We start from the raw sequence: 12,861 nt of genomic DNA on the forward strand, positions 1-12,861 counted from the left end.
TATTGACTCGTACTACTAGCCTAATGAAAATCAAACAAATTTTTAGGGACGCTCTCGAGGTCTGTGGCCATAAGAGAGACAGATCAAAGAGGTGCTTGATAAAATGGTGCGTGCAATAATATCATATATACAACAAAATTAATCTATATTATTAATTAATTTATAAACTGTACAATACCTGAGGTGCTATTTTGTGCAGATAACACACACACACAAACACAAACAGTTAACTTAACGAATACTACGTGTCAAGAGAGCTATAAACGTCCAGAAGATCATCAAACGAGTTTGGTAGTATCGATGACTGCAAGGGGATGCTGAACGTAGATAAGAACGACGACCACGAAGACCTCCACGAGGAGTTCGCGAAGAAGTTGAAAAGCTTGTCCTGCAGAGGATCTTCAAGGACATTCTCGAGTGCCCATCGAGCACGAATATCCCTCAAGCTTTCCTCCCCTCTGCGAAATTGGCTCAAAAACAGGATTCCCATGCTGTTTTCACTGGTTCGCTCCACAAGGACTTTAAAATCCTTACTGGACTGGACCTTCCAATTGCTGTCTTTTCAAGGTCTTTCGAATCCCCACGTCCACTGCTTCTTCTCTCCTGCGATGAATCCAAGTCTGGACGCTCCTCGCCGGATCAAATTTTCTATTATTTACAATTATACACTGTTGGTGCAAAAAGTGCTCGAAAGTGGATCATAAAAAATTGTGCGTTGCGGTGCAAAAAGCTCGCGTCTCGGTGAGGACGCTTTACAAGTTAATTTGAAGGTTCCTGAATACATCATTCAGTTACAATCTTATATATATCTCACACAAAGGCAATTATTAAAACGTAAAAATCACGAAAGTTTAACAATATTGCATAAATTCGAAAGTTATGTTTCGAGTTCCATCTATCAGTCAGCTGATCCTGTTTACAAATTGCTCCCGAGGGATTTTACCATCGGAACGAGGTGGTTCTTCGGCTGGAAAATTGTCAATGTAAAACGTGAATCCCGTGAAATTCTCGTTGAGCCCCCCGTAGATTTTAATCTCACTGGATTTTCCTGTGCTTCTCCGTTCGCTCTGGAATTAGCTCGAGACGATCCTGGGTCTTCGGAATTCGATCGGGAATACCGTGGCTCCAGGATGAGCGCGCAACACGGAAATCCCGATAAACGCGTGATGCTTGAAATTCGACTGCTCTCGGTTGCGCTGATATAATCTTTGCGCGAAAGGGTGATTCCGGATTTGTGTGTATTTGTGTGTACACCGACCGGCAAGGTATCAACAGGTGCTCCGAAATCACTAGAAAAACCGATAGACGCTATTATATATATAGGGAGGGGTGTACAGTGGTTTATCGTGTTTTTGATCACCCCCTCCCCCCCGGTTCGTCCCGATAACAACAATACAAGAACCGGACAAGAGCGACTGGGAGGTGTAGTTAAAAAAAGGGCGCGAAAAACGAGCTGCTGCAGTGGTTTGTGCAGAAATATTGCTGGCATTGTGCGAGAACTCTAATTTTAAGTAGAAAGTAATCGCATTCGTCAGACATGGCCAAACACCAGAAAAGAGGGTGTGTTTCGATCAAAGAAAATATTTATGTAATAAACATAGTGACGACATAAATGGTGCTATTAACAACTGTCGACTCTTATCGATATATTTAAGTGCAGTGCCTGGGGGAGCATTAAAATATGAGAAATACTTGCTGTTTATCTGTTCTAGAAGCCACTTTGCTTCACTGCTTCTTTCACACTTTTTTACTTTCTTTCTATTTATCACTCTATCCCCCTAACTATCGACCACTCACATCCCCCACGTCTGTGCTTCGTTGCTTCCACTTTTACTTCGCTTCTCTCTTCTCTCTTCGATTCTTCTTTCTTCTCGAGCCTCGTTTTGTCTCTCTCTCTCTCTCTTGAATAACTCCACTTGATTCTTCTTTCTTCTTTTTTACTGCCCTCTCTTCTTCGATTATTCGTACACTCGACTGAACACTGTTCTTCCTCGATTTGATTACACGTTTTACAGAGGTGGACAAAAAGAGAGAGAGAGAGAGAGAGGGGGGAGTAAGGGAGGGAGAGAGACAGAGAGTATATATATATAAATATATATGTATACAGAGTGGAGCAAAGCAGAGCAAGGAAGTAGAGAGATGCTCCGGAGTGTTGTTTCGGGCCGGACTTGTCGTCGAATGACTACTAGTAGGGTGAAGCTCGCCAAAATAGGAGGGATGGAAAGAGCATTGGATAAAATCGATCTCGATACTATACACAGGCCACGATGCAACGTTGTCCGTTAGACCGGAAGGCACCAGATGGCAAAGTACACGCGATCCTTCCTTCCTTCCTTCCTTCACTGATTTTTCCTCTTCTCGGTTCTCCTCGCTTCACTTTCGCCACTCGTTCTCAAATTCCCCTTTCGCCTTTTCCACCCCCTCTCTTTTCACAGTGGCGAGCGAGGAGATCCTGGCCCTCCGTCGCCTCCTCGCGTGCGTCACTCTCCGTCTCTCTGTCTCTCTCGCTCTCTCTCCCCCCTCCCACCCTCTCCCTTACCGTAACTCACCCCCTCCCCCACTCCCACTCCCCAGCACCCTCCGACCCTTCCTCTTCTTATTGGTCTCTCTCCCTCCCTTACCACCCCCCTTCCTCTACCTTCCACTCTCACTCAATGCGTTCCTTCGCGAACGCTACCGGGATATAGACCGGCGTCGAGCCAGCCACACGAGAATCCGTGCACTCTACTCGCTGACCCGTTCGCGATTGTCAACGATCCATCCTACTATACTTGACATTTCGATACGAACCAACACCTTTTCCACTGCTCGATCCGTTTCTACTTCGTCCGACCACTACCGGCTCTTTCCCCTTACCTCGCCGGAGACAAGCTTGACTTTTCCACTGCAAGCGAATTTTCTCCCCTCCAATATTTCGTACCGACGAAAATTCGACGGTATTTTTTTTTTAGTACTGTCTCTCGAGTCTGCACACTTTGATTCGTAAGGAAATTGCGGAATTTCGAGGTACTACAATCGAATATCGAATTCTGGCTGAATTTTCGTCGCTTCTCGCTTATTCTTTTCAACGCCTTCACACGTTGGACTTGGCACGCAGTGCGCGCGCGTGTTTATTCACACATGTACACAAAGCCATTGAAGCCTCGATTTCCGCGCGCGTTTATTCTATAGCTGATTCTGCAACTTTCGTTATTGAAACGATAATATATATATATATATATATATATATAGGTGCAGCAGAGTGCGTGTGTGGGTTTTCGGTATTCTGCTCTTAATTAAATTTGATCTCCCCCCTTCTCTCCCCTCTTCATATTGCAAGACCTCGCGAATCGTGAGTGCTGCATCGTCAACGTTCGACGCTCAGCGTCAGCGGTGTTTTGGTTCGAGCGACGGTGGAGCCGGTGGAGGTGGTGGTAGCGACGACGTCGGGGTAGGCGTCAGCGTCGGCGTCAACCTCGAAAAAAACCCCAGGGAGTATGAAAACGATGCTCGCCTTCGGGCGAAGGCCAAATTGCCGGGAAGTCAATTTTTCAAAAGAGGGGGAGGGGGGAGGCTGAGGTTAAAAATAGAAAGGGGGTGCTTAAAAAATTATCCAGACTAGACGACGTGACGCAGTATTCATTGACAACGGAGAAGAGCAAATATTGATGGAATGTACTACAGTAATAATAATAACAATATTTCAACAATAACGATACAGTACAATAATATGTACGAAGGATCAGAATCTGCCGAGTCCTGGTTCTGAGAGTCGAAGTAAGATATATTTCTGCTTGTTTCCCTTCATCCGTTATATAATTCAAACTACCAGATTAGAATTTTCAAAGACTGCTGAGAGGAGTTGATGTTGAGGTTTTCGGCGCTGTTCTTTCTGCCAGAACTTTACGGTTCGCTGGTCAGGGGCCGAGGAGAAACGAAGGACCGGGAATCGTGAGTTAGTTTAACGAGTGAGCTGGCTGGCGCCCTCACCAGAACTAACTCCCACGCTGCGCGGCGACTGTCGCGCCACACGCACGTTGCGCAGCGCCCCCACCACTGCTTCGAAGCTTCCCCGCCAGCGCTGTGCTCTTCGTGCATCCCCACTCCATCCTACCTAACCTTACCATACCTATATGGTATACAAGTATCTATCCATCTATTCAGCTATCTATCTATACACGTATACCTCCTGCCAACGATTCTAGCCTACCTTACCAGCTACGATCGCCTAACCTCTCTCACCTACAAAGACCCTAAGCCCCCCCCCTCTTCTCCTTCCCCCTCCAAAAGCTCTATTCCACGCAAACCAACCGTTTCCGAGCGCCCACTTCCTCCGACTTGTCTACTTTGGCCACCCGAGCTCCCCCCTCCCACTCCCCTCAATTCCCACTCTGAAACTACCCCCTTCCCCCTCCCCTCCATAGCACACCCTGCTGATATCTGTGAAACTTCCCCTCTCCTTATTTAAGCGCTCGCTCGTTCATACGTTCGCCCACGCATATCAGGGCCGTCTTCCTCGGCCGGGCCTTCAACGTTGCTACCACCGACGCCGATGCCGACGCCACCACGTCCATTAAACACCAGACGACGATTGCCACGAATGTTGTAATCGTGACGTCATTAAGCGATGACATTCGCTTTCCTTGTAAGCAATAGGTACCTCTCGCTATATTATACTCTTTCCTTCTAGGAAACCCTCCCCCTCTCGCGCCCTTAATCTTGCTTTATCCATTCACTTAATTCCCCCCTCCACCTTTCACCCCCCTTTCTCTCGCTCTATCTACGTAATTTCACGTGACGTCCATACCTACTCGAACAATTTTCTACTTCCAATGCACAATCCCTGACGTTTTACACTCGTCGTTTCGAATATGGTTTCTATATTTTATAGCTGCATCCCTTTTTACCCCTTTAAGTTGATTTGTCGAGTGGATTTTTATTTATTGTATATCGGTGGAAAATTTAGGGGAGGGGAGGGGGTGGTTTTAGGGATTTTTGGTGAAACACTGACTACACGATGAGTTTCTCGCGATGGGAGCAGTTTTTCTCGGAAGTTTATAGCCCGAGTGGATGGAAAGGGCAATTCATAATAAATAACAGTCTTTCAGTTTGAGCAGATGGATGGTAGATACTTCCACGGACGAGGACTGGCTTTGGTGATAGGCACCGAGGCTTCTCTCTTATCGGGCTGGGATCATTTACGTCCTACTTTGTTATACAATATCCAACCATTCGTCCCCGGTGCCCAATCTTTACAGCCCTCGCAAGCAGGATCCGAAGGGTCGTAGGTGACCCACCTTACTCCCAATCTGTATACATATATATAACTTTATTAATGTCATAAGAAATTAACGTCTGTTCGATAAACGATAATACGACGATTTTCTTTCAAGTTTTTTTTCTTAGTCACAGTATACCCCAGAGATAGTGATTTTCAAAATGTACATATAAAAAATAATTGTAATTAATAGGAGATTTCATTTTTTTAAGATTTATTCGGAATGGCAGTAGTACGATCGAGCATTATTAATCAGTGAAACAAGTCAGGGATTATAAGCTTCGGTGGAAGTGGAAAAAGGAGTTATTGGTCAGACGCTCATAGAGGATTATTTGGCTTGCGAGGGTGATAAGATATAGGTGAAAGACCGAATCTTTTCCAGAACGTCGGAAGAGCAAATCGTAGGTAGAAAAATGGATTCGAAACTCAGCGCACCATCAACCCACGCGTCACGAGAAGATTTACATTTTCATTCCATTTTTATAAGAAGATCGCGAGTCCCGATGTCAAAATGCCCTGAATAAAATATCGTTACGCTCCTGAGCCATGGTTCGAGGATTTCGTTATTTTCCTGGTTTTTAGCTCTGGATTGCCGGTCAATCTAATTTTTTTCACAACGCTATGATTTTTTTGCAATTTTTGTATGTTTTGCCAACAGCTACTTAGCTGTTTTCTATACAGAAAAATATTCCCCTTGTCCCCTCCTCACCTACTTTCTTTCTGTCTCTTTCAACACGTTAGCTCAGCCACGTGATAAATTGTACAATAATTTCATTCCACTTCACGTATTTCAATTTAACCAAATGCGAGGGCGGAGTTCATTATGCTCTTCTACAGGGTGCTCAAAATTACCACAAAAATATTCACTCGTCGACTCCTGAAATCAAGAAAATCATTAATCCTAGTAATAATTTGAGTTTCAATAAATGATTATAAATTATTAATTTTTTGACGACTAAAATTATTATACAACGGAAAAAGATAACTAAAAAATTGTAAAGTTAGATTATAGGATCAAAGTTTTCCATGCGACGTATTATTATATTCACTATATACATTCAAAAATCCTAAATAATTAAAAATAACTTTATACGAAATTCACAATTATAAACTGTCCTTAAAATACGTTCACGACTCAAGAATTAAAGAATTCAATAAAAAATTTCAAAGCACTCTGTATATTAAAACAGCCAACCCCTTTTGTTCCCTATAAACTGTACACAATACGCGTGACCCGAGTTAGCAATAAGTGATAAATCCAAAAATAAATTGTCTATTCGGTAAGCCCATTGTTTTTGCACTGTCCATCTCATTTTACACGAAGAATTCTCGTCCATTAGAGATGGGTTGGAGGTTCCAGGCTTATTTCTCTGTCTGAAGATAAAAAAATATAGAGATTTTCTTTATAAGGGATGCAATTTATGCCAATCGTGAGCAATAATAATAAAAGGGAGGAAAAGTGAAAGAACGTGGAGGTTATATTTATCTGGGAGGCAATTTATGATGAGCGACGCTATAATGGAGCAGGAGAGAAAAGAAAGTTGGGTGAGCTTGGTAGAGGCAGAGACCCACCACCTGTGGGTCAGGTATACCTCCATGTAGACCGGCGTGACCCACAGGTGGGTCACCCCAGCTTGAACCTGCTAAAAGCATGGAACATCAAATGCTACGAATTCCTCTTTTGATTTATCACCCCCACCCCCTTTACCCTATCATCCCCCCTAACCCGACCATATCTATGTCCACACCCACGCACACGTAAAAAAACCTAGTATTCTTGGCACAAACGAGCCCTGATATATTGCAAGAACGAGAAAGGGGGGGGGGTGAGGGGGTAGAAGTAATATACAGGGTTGCATGTTTGCTTCGGTGTTGCTTGGCAACGCTAAGCGCGCGAATTACAAAAAAAGAAACTTTTGGGACAAGCCAATCTACGGATCTCCTTCCCTCTGTTCACTACCCCCCTCCCCCGTTTCATCTTTCACTTCGATTTTTCTCACGTGAGATTTTTATCAGTATCCAATAGTGGGTTCGAGCGTGCTGTAAAAATGTCCAAGAAAATCTCCCCTTCTCTGTGTAAATGAGCATCTTTGATAAAAGACAAATACTCCCCCTCACCCCTCATCACCCTTTTTTATATATCTCTCCTGGGAAAGGTAGACTATGTTCATCCCCTATTCGAGTAAATATTTAAATATCTAAAGAAATTACAATTACCCAAATGAAGCACTCGCTGAAACTATAAAATTGAATTAACCGAACAGCCTGGGGAGTTGATAAACCTATTCAAAGTTTTCTGTGGATATCCTTACCTAGCTTGCGGTGGAGAAGCAGATTTTATCACGGAGACGTCTTATGGTTTCATAAAGTAAAGGCGACGAACTGAGGCATACATATACATGACGTAAGAGTGAAAGTGTGTACGTGTGTGTGTTACAGAGAGGGAATAAAAAGGAGATATTCGAAAAAGTTTCTCAGACACCTTGTTCCTAAAATGGAGGTGCAGTAGTTGTCCTTGAGTTAAAAATACGATATAAACGATAGAGGGGTGAGAGGTCAGAGGAAAGCACGTAAGAAGCAAACGTAAATTATTAAAAGGAAAATAGGAATAAGGGAGTGGTAGGAGTAAAAACGGTGTAGAAGTGGTAGTAGTGTAGGTAATTGTAGTAGTAGTTTTAGTGGAAATAACGGCGGAAGTGGAAACGTTTCTGTCGAGTGTAACCTTGAGGAGGAACGAAGGAAGAGGAGATTTGGTTCTTAGAGTGAAATACGTACATAGGTAGGAAAGTACCAGGGTTAAACTTTCATTGATAAAAGTTTGGACGATGGTGGTCGTATAGTCGAGGTCATATACGACGAATCGTATCCTCCCTTTGTGAAAGGGAGAGTGAGTGGGGTAATTACAGAGAGAGAAGGGGGTAGGATATAGAGAGGGGAAGAGTGGAGGGGGGGGGGGAGGGGGGGGAGACCTGCAATATTGATACTGCGTGCGAAGGTGTTGCTATAAAATGTCGTATATACTAAAGCAACCGGTGTGGGAGGAAGACGGTTCTCGAATGGGTCGAATGGAGTAAAACGGAATGTAAGGGGGATGAAACAGAAGAAAGGTTGGAAAGGGAGGTGGGTGGTGGACGTTGGATTGGCACGAAAGTGAAGAAGAACATTTTAGGGACGAACAACTGGTGAATTAGTTTGCAGTGACCGGCCGCTGGGCGTGGCTCCTCCCTATACGCTATCTATACATATATGATATACAGGGTGTTTCAGTGATATTGGCCAAACTTGAAGAAACCATAGATGACGTCATTCCAAACAACTTTTATTAATAAACATAGTATCAAAAACGTCGTATTAACAAGTTAGAGACATTTAAAAGTTAGCCAATCACTGATACGATGTACTTGCAAACATCGTATTTAAATTATTTATTACTCTGTATTGATTTATCCCAAGGTTAATCTCATTCCTGAATAGTCATTTTAATTATTAACATTAGAAATCCATGACAAATAGAAAATTTATTTTCTGTTCAAATTTTAATTTGCCCTTTCGATTTTACACTTATTAATTAAAATTACGATTTACCCATGACCCTATTAAGCTTATCCTAAATTACTGAAGCACCCTGTATTAATTCATGTATATATAAATATACTATATTATGTTACACACACACACACGTAGAGTGTATATGTTACATATACACACGATAAATTAGTATTGCTGCTGGCTCGCCGGATTGAGACGCAGCAAGGGAAAAGGGCAAGAGGGCAAAGGGGGATATTTGGACTGGCAATGTTTTGTCTACAAAAAAAGCTAACTCCCTCTTTCTCACTCCTGATCGCGCGCGCGCTCCTCTATACGTGTATGTGTTTCCCAACGTTAATCGATAGGACCAGGATTGGGAACTCAGGGATTTCTAATACGCCGGAGCTGATAAACATTTCAGCCAATTTTATTTTACCTTTTACACAGGGCCGTTATAATAGCGGAAGTGAAATGCTGGTTGCAAACTGTATTGGATGGAAAGTTGAGAGAAGAGAGGGGGGGGGGGGGGTGTAAAAGGATATTGAAAACCTCGAGGGGATGAGTGAGGGAATAAGTAGAAAAAGAGAGACAGGTTTATATATACGTATATATTTAGCATATCGATCTATAGTACGACACAACGATCATAACTACTCGTTCGATTTAGTGGAAATTGCAATTATCCCAACGTAATCCAACGAGGGCTTTTGATACCCACTGCATAAATCGTTTCACCAATTACAATGTTAGTATTTCCAGGATTGATCGATTGTTCCACTCTGTTGAGGCATAACGACGAAACCTTCGGTTCATTTCCGGAGCGACCACTGGACAAGAAAATTATTCCACTTATTCCCGCTTCTCGTAATCGATAAATTATTGATCTCGACTACTGTACGGGCTTGGTTGTTACGAGCAAGGGAAACACCCGCTTTTATACGCTGCGTGTATTTTTGTACAACGTGGGCTATCTCCCCCCCCCCCCCCTCCCTCACCACTACACCATCTGGACCCTTGAATCTGTAATTGTTCCTCATGCTCTTGTTTTATTCAAATTAAAAATTTAAATCAATGTTATCTTCAGTGATCTTATTTTTTATAACCTCGCTGTAAAGCGTCTGACTATGTTTACTTTTACTACTGTAATAAATTAGCAGCTCGTGTGTAAGATAAAAGTTTTTGAGAAAATGTGTACGAGTAATGGTGGGGTGATTTATTGTAATATGTTGGGATTTGTTTAAATGGAGGCCAGATTTTTAGTTTTATAATAATAATAAATTGTTTATTTATAATAATTTGCCTGTTTCCATTGAATAACAATTTTATCAATGAAATAGGAATAGAAGACGAGACATTTTTGGGCCGAGCTCGTTCACTGTTAAGGTTTCACCCCTCAACTTTCCTCCTTCTTGTTTGTTTACCCCCATCGCGTATATATCAACCTGTTAACTGGGTCATTTTTCGAGCTCTCACACCCACTATGCGTATCATTAAAAATGAATTAAGGACACTGTTGTGCCAGTGTGAACTCATCGTCTTACTCCCCCCTCCCCCCTTCTCTAGTTTACTACCCTCCAACTCACCTCCTCCTCTTCTCTGCCCTACCAAACTAAGCATGACGTCACATATCTTTAATACCAAACACTAATAAACGATACTGCGAGCAGTGAGATCATTTTTGTGCATAAAGGATAATATAACGTAACGATTATGTTAAAATGGTTTTATTTTTTTTTAATACGAAACATTCTTATTACATACATAAATTTTCTGTAATAATTATTGCTTTAATAACTACATTACTAAACACAAATATATTGACACGACTATAAACCTTGACATTATATTCTCTGTAAATACACACATATCTATAAAAAAAGAAGAAGCATAAAGCCTTGAGGTGATTTCACCATTGAGAATGTTTCAATACCAAGAATATTAGTGCAAACCTTGATCATCATTTTATTTTCTTTTGAAATTTTGTAAAAATAACATTTGCTTTATTCATTAATAAAAAATATTAAAGAGTATGGCGTAATTGTGGTTTTGTAAAACTAATAGCAATTGTGTAAAGTTTTAAATAAATAAATGTATTAATAATGCTATCACATATATCAAAAATCATATTGCAGCAATGATGATAAAACTATCACTGTTTTTGTGTTTACAAAAATTGGAAGCAATATTTTCCGGGGCTAAATGATAATGGTACAAAATAAAGAAGCGAGACATTTATGTGTGTAATGTATACCAAAAGAGGATAATAATAGCATGTTTACGACCATAAAAGAATAAATAATAATAAAGAAGCAGAGAGACAAACGGTGTATAAATGTGGTATATTATTACGTTTGAAATATTTGGTTATCAGCTTCAACGATATTATTCGATTGTGTGTAAATCTTCGTACACCCTAAATATGTATGTATAACGGAGATATTACAAGCCAGTAGTAATAACAGACTTTTATCGGACTAGTTAACATTCAAAGCTTATCCTTCGTTTTTAAAGAGACAAATTATTACAGAGCATAAAAACGTCTTAGATTGAATTAACATAATTTATATGAATAAGAAATTTTTAAAATAAAAACAACAATAAAATATAATAAGTGAAAGTTAATAATTTATTATTGTATTATAAGAATAATAGTTCCAGTCCATTGAAGCAAAACTATTAAAACGTGTAATATAACTAATAAATAGTTAATTGAAAGAATAATTTTTAGGGAATATAGTTTTTAAAAAAATAAGGCAAAAGTACATATAGTATAATAAATTTAGATAAAAAAATATAGATGTACAATATATCACGTTATAATAATAAGTATGCCAATGGTAAAATGAGATTGAGTGGTAAATGCAGAAAATTATTGGTGACATAAATTTTTGGTAATACCATGCTAAAATATTTGCCATTAAAAGTATGCTCGTGTGTACTGCTGTTAGAAGGATATTATGTGCTCGTTGTTGGGTCGAATCCAGCAGCTCGAGTGGGAGGCACACGTATTAAGCTCTCAAAGTTTCTACTTTGAAAACTACAAAAGTTTTCTAAAAGATATTTATCATACTTCACATACTCTTCTCGTAAAAATAAGAGACTTGCTTTAATTAGTGATGCATTGTTGGCCCTATGATTTGAGCTTTCATGGGGTTTTCCTAACATCGAAACTATGAATAACAGTGCATTTTCTACTTCCTTACCTTAAATTGAATTTTCAAGGGTTGAGAAAATGTCAAGGACGTATCATAAAATGCGGTCTAACTTGTCTCGAAGTGTGTTGAAATTTTATAGTGAAAAGGAGTACATGCTTCACACTACAATAGAAATTTAATGATCCTTGAAAAATTTCCTTAAACGCTTAATTGTCATTCTATTTTTTTTTTATTCTGTGGTGTAGGAATCGTACAGTAGTATAGTTATCGTATTACAATTAATAAAGTTATCAGCAAAACAAAATATATGGTATATGAAAGGAAAAAATAAAAAGTTAAATGATCATATGATTGAAGCAAAGCAATTTAAAAAACATTGAAGAAAATATCATTTCTGTAAATTAATCTCACTATAAAGTTGGAAATTATATTCAATATTAATAAACATTGAAGTTAATTTGTTCTTTAATGTGATATCAAGTATATTCTGAACAAGTAATTAGCTACACACAAGGTAATCATAATTTATGTTCCGTTCAGAAAATTTATTCATAATAAAATGTTTTATTAAAAGAAAAATGCATCTAATAGTGTACACTACAGTATCAACTTGTGTACATTTATATAATATAGCAGATGACCCATCATATATTTAAGCATCAAAATATAAATTGAGCATTTCCTAATAAACTAGAATTTTGATACTTTTAAAGAGGAAAGGATAGTAAATGTTATGAAAACTTATTAGAATTAAAATTTTTATTTATTCAATTAACTAAAATTTGCATTTTGTTATTAACGATAGCTTCGTCTGAAGAAAAATAAACAATAAAACTTTATAATAATAAGTAATAAATAACTTAATAAAATCTATTTTTGTCATTTACTTGTATCTCAAACTATTTAAAATAAATAATAAAA

At 39.5% G+C, this 12,861-nt stretch overlaps 1 protein-coding gene across 2 annotated transcripts in view; it reads right to left on the bottom strand.

Annotated features, from left to right (window-relative positions):
• Positions 1-2,414, bottom strand: part of LOC136776946 (uncharacterized) — a 28,668-nt gene extending 26,254 nt beyond the window's left edge. Inside the window, exon 1 of one of the 2 annotated variants that reach the window (XM_066732887.1) lies at positions 1,697-2,414. The gene's annotated coding sequence lies outside the window, so the exon portion shown is untranslated. Of the gene's footprint in view, positions 1-178 lie in introns of both variants that reach the window. The other variant, XM_066732888.1, reaches the window with a different exon arrangement.
• Between the last annotated feature and the right edge of the window lie 10,447 nt (positions 2,415-12,861).

This window comes from Prorops nasuta, unplaced genomic scaffold (assembly GCF_024137725.1).
Source record: "Prorops nasuta isolate Cenicafe-Biocafe unplaced genomic scaffold, Cenicafe_Pnas_1.2 PNAS00010, whole genome shotgun sequence".
Classification (NCBI taxonomy): domain Eukaryota; kingdom Metazoa; phylum Arthropoda; class Insecta; order Hymenoptera; family Bethylidae; genus Prorops; species Prorops nasuta.